This window comes from Mastomys coucha, unplaced genomic scaffold (assembly GCF_008632895.1).
Source record: "Mastomys coucha isolate ucsf_1 unplaced genomic scaffold, UCSF_Mcou_1 pScaffold18, whole genome shotgun sequence".
NCBI classification, from domain to species: domain Eukaryota; kingdom Metazoa; phylum Chordata; class Mammalia; order Rodentia; family Muridae; genus Mastomys; species Mastomys coucha.
This window is the reverse complement of record NW_022196900.1, coordinates 104,468,461-104,472,420: the sequence shown is the minus strand read 5'-3', so window position 1 is coordinate 104,472,420 and position 3,960 is coordinate 104,468,461. Positions and strand designations below refer to the sequence as shown.

Below are 3,960 nucleotides of genomic sequence, written 5' to 3'. Positions count from 1 at the left end.
ATTTATATTGAGAAAAATGTATTTTCACTATTGCTGTAGACGAGCACCTACATAAGACTGTTAAATTATTGTTGTTTTATATCAAACTACCTTTATAATACTTATTTTTATTGTTATAATATTCTATAAATTTTAAGGAATAAAAAAAAAGATATTGTAGGTATTGAAGGGGGGGTCTCTGGAAGGAGCAGTGGTATAAAAGGGATGCAAGAATGTGATTCCATTATATTTACTTAAAATATGTTTTTAAATGTTAACAAATTCAGATAAATTGAAATCATGTAACTTTTCTCATCATAATGCAATAAAAGTTAAAAAAAAAAAAAGTATTTGACAAACTGAGCCACCCAGACTTCATGTCCATTATCCTGTAAATGTCCTACAGATGTGAAGTGTGCTTTGAGTATCCAGTATTCATAATTCTTATCAAAATCTGGTGTCATGTTTCACAATAATAACTATGAATCCCTTCTGCTTTGATCAACAGCTCCTTCGTCATTGTCATGTAAATAAACTTGAATGATTCAACAAATTTGAGTTGGATGTTTTCAGTTTGCACTTTTGATAATTAAATGAATAATGTTGCTTCGTCTAACCAGGAAATGTGTCTCATAAAACATATGGTGCAGTCATGAATATTTTCTATAAACCTGTAACATAAAATTAATATTAGTGATTTTCAAATGGTCAATACCAACCTCATTGAGCCTGTCTGAATGAGCCTGTCACATGGATTGCTTAAGAACATAGGAAAACACATATTTCCCATGTTCTTAGGACTGAGAGATCATTCATTCAACCCCTGGTTAGTCTGCCCACATAGAAACAATTTGAATTGTATTGTGTTTAGCATTAGGAATTTTAGAAATACTGTATTAGAGATGATTATTTGTGTTAACTTGAACAGGGAAGATTCTATTCAATGTTCCAGACTTAGTGCCATAGTAGTACTACGTTTAGGTAAAAAAAAAAAAAAAAAAAAAAAAAAAAAAAAAAAAAAAAAAAAGAAAGAAAGAAAACAAAAAAAAGTGGAAACAGAAAACGTGTAAACACTTTCAGAATCTCAGCAGTAAGTCTGCTCTCTGTATGTCTGTCTATCTTGATTTCAAGGGAATATGAGAGAAAATGCAACAAAAATTAAAGTATATCTTCATTGTTTTCAGGGATACCCATCCTAATTGTTCTGTGTCCTTTCATGGCTTTAAATTCATTAATACCCCTTAATTGAGCACAACTCCAGTAACTCTCCCCACTGACACATGTGGCAGATCATTGTGGTGTCCTGTCCTATTGTGCCGTCATACTCCATTCTTCCTCAAGGACGGAATAAGATTTCCATTCTTGCCTTAAATCACTTACAGAATGCAAACATTTTACACACCTCAGAATGTAAATTTTGAAGAAAAACCAAATCCTCACTATTAAAGTATTATCCACCTCTTAATTTCATGTGTGAGTCCATTCAAATATCATGAGATTGTGATTGTTAAAAGAAGTACCCTTCATATGGTAGAGGTACAAAGTCATGCACATTTTAGAAATCCAAACATCCTGGAAATACATTTGGATGTACTGAAAAAAGTGATGAAAAGATATTTATGGTAAGAAAAGCAATGTATTAGAATATTTATACTAATTTCAGAAAGGATCAGAAATTTAAGATCTAAGAAAACATCATGTTACAATGAACAAATCCATGTCACTACATATTTTCCATCAATTACAGTATCGGGGATGTTGATGCTCACACACCAGGCAATTTAAAGTTAGGTGTTTGAAATAGCCCTTAACAATAAGGAAAGTTCAGCCAGCTGGAAAATCTCTGGCGATTCCAATTTCTCATGTTCCATGATTCTAGGCCCCACTGCTTGATGTAGAGATCATTAAACCAAATCTGCAGAGATTTCTAGTGTCATGGAAAAGTTTCCAATTGTGCACAACAAAAACACATCTTACATTTTGCCCCTCATACAATGTGATTGTCTACATTCTATAAACATTTATACATACACATACCATGTAAAAATTCCCTCGTCTGCATTTGTTGCAAATTTAGGCCTCGGGAAAATTTTTAGTCACTAGAGCAGTGGCAGGAACAGCAACCAAAAGCCATGGAACTCCCAGGTCAAAGGAATTGCTGGGCTGGTGGGCAGAAAGGAATTGAACCATGATTGAGACTACTTTCTCTGCTGCTCATAAGAACTCTGACCCTCAAATTCCACTGTGCATTTCTTAACTGTGTTGGTAAATTTCAGACTATGTATATGTGACTTGTCCTGATTTTTTTTTATTCATCTTATTTTTGTGAGGATATTTACATAATAATTTCTAAGAGGACATTCTAATTTATCACTTTCCTAATGAAGATTTTTGCCCTTGGAGATTAGGCATTCCCAGGATGTTTTCAGATAATATCCTCTTAAGGACCCCTTGAATATTGATTGAAACTTAAGCGATATTTTAGCATTTTTTCTTTAAGTTTTAGTTGTCTTTTTGTTATGGTTGTCTAAATATTGATTAAGTAATAAACCACTCCTGGATCTCAGCTCAATGATTGGCTCTAAGTGTCAGGATCTGTCTCCATAGGCTCTTAGAGGACAGTCATGCCAGACTCCTTTCTGAAAGCACAACAACAACAGGGCTTCAGTAATAGTGTGATGGTTTGGTTCCTGCCCGTGGGATGGATCCCATGTTGAGCCAGTCAGTGGATGGCCTTTTCTCCAGCCTCTGCTCCATCATTGTCACTGCATGTAATTAGATATGAAGAATTCTGGGTCCAACATTTTGAAGATGGTCAGGTGCCACCATGCCTCAAATGGGGACCACTTCTCTCTACTGGAGGTGTTCTATTTAGGTTCCATCTACCCACTGTTGGGCATTTTGGCTAAGGTCATCCCCATTGGGGATTTGAAGACTCCTACATCCATCTTGTCTGGGACTTTCTAAATGTTTGCCCTACTCTTCATTCCTACACTGTTGCATGTTTCTATTAATTCTCCTGGCCTTCTGGGCTTCTTTCCTGTCTCCCACATACCGGATCCTGTCCCCATTTGTCCCTCCCTCTCCCTCTTTTATCGAGATCTCTCCCTTCTTCTGCCTCCTGTGATTATTTTTCCCCATTTAAGTGGAATTGAAGTATACAATTTGGACTTGCTTCTAATTAAGTTTTATGTGGTCTATGAATTGTGTCTCATGGGTATTTTGATCTTTTTGGCTACTATCCACTTATCAGTTAGTACTATACCATGTATGTCCTTTTGAATCTAGGTTCCACACTCAGGATAATATTTTCTAGTTCTATCCATTTGCCTGTAAACTTCATGATGTCCTCATTTTTAATCGGTGAATAGTATTCCATTGTGTCATTGAACCACACTTTTTCTGCATATATGTTGCCTCCCCATACCCAGTTCATCCTCCTGACTTTGGTGGTTTTCACCCGAGGTGGTCACCTGGGACAAAAGAGCTTCTGCAGACTATCAGCTTATCTCTGAAAGAAGCTGCCTGAGAGGTTCACACTGAGATACAACTACGCCTTCAACGAAGCCTACTGCCTGAGGACATTCCAGACATCAGAGAAGCAGGTGACCTTCCCTAGTGACTCCCTCTTGATTCCCTCCTGACTCTTTCCTGACTCCTCCCTCAATGTTTATATTATGAATACATTTTATTTCTGGAGATTTCAGTTTCAGTTCTTACCTGCCTATATAATCTCGAAATACCCCAAGTAAATAAATGCCTTGATAGAACTCTACTTGGCGCCCGCCTCTTTGTTCTCGACAGTTTCATTTTGCAGGTCCTTTATAACCTCCAGCTGAAGCGAACACAGATCCGAGTGGGACTGCGGGCCGGTTCTACTCACATATATTCCTTGGTTGAGGAACATCTGGGTTGTTTCTAGCTTCTGGCTAATACAAATAAGGCAGCTACGAACATAGTAGAAAATGTGTCCTTATCATA

The 3,960-nt window shown here is 36.7% G+C and overlaps 1 protein-coding gene across 1 annotated transcript in view; it reads left to right on the top strand.

Moving 5' to 3' along the window:
* LOC116096997 (zinc finger protein OZF-like) overlaps positions 1–3,678 on the top strand; it is a 41,213-nt gene extending 37,535 nt beyond the window's left edge. The window contains exon 5 of the transcript XR_004121181.1: positions 3,445–3,678. The gene's annotated coding sequence lies outside the window, so the exon portion shown is untranslated. The remainder of the gene's footprint in view (positions 1–3,444) is intronic.
* Positions 3,679–3,960: the final 282 nt, after the last annotated feature.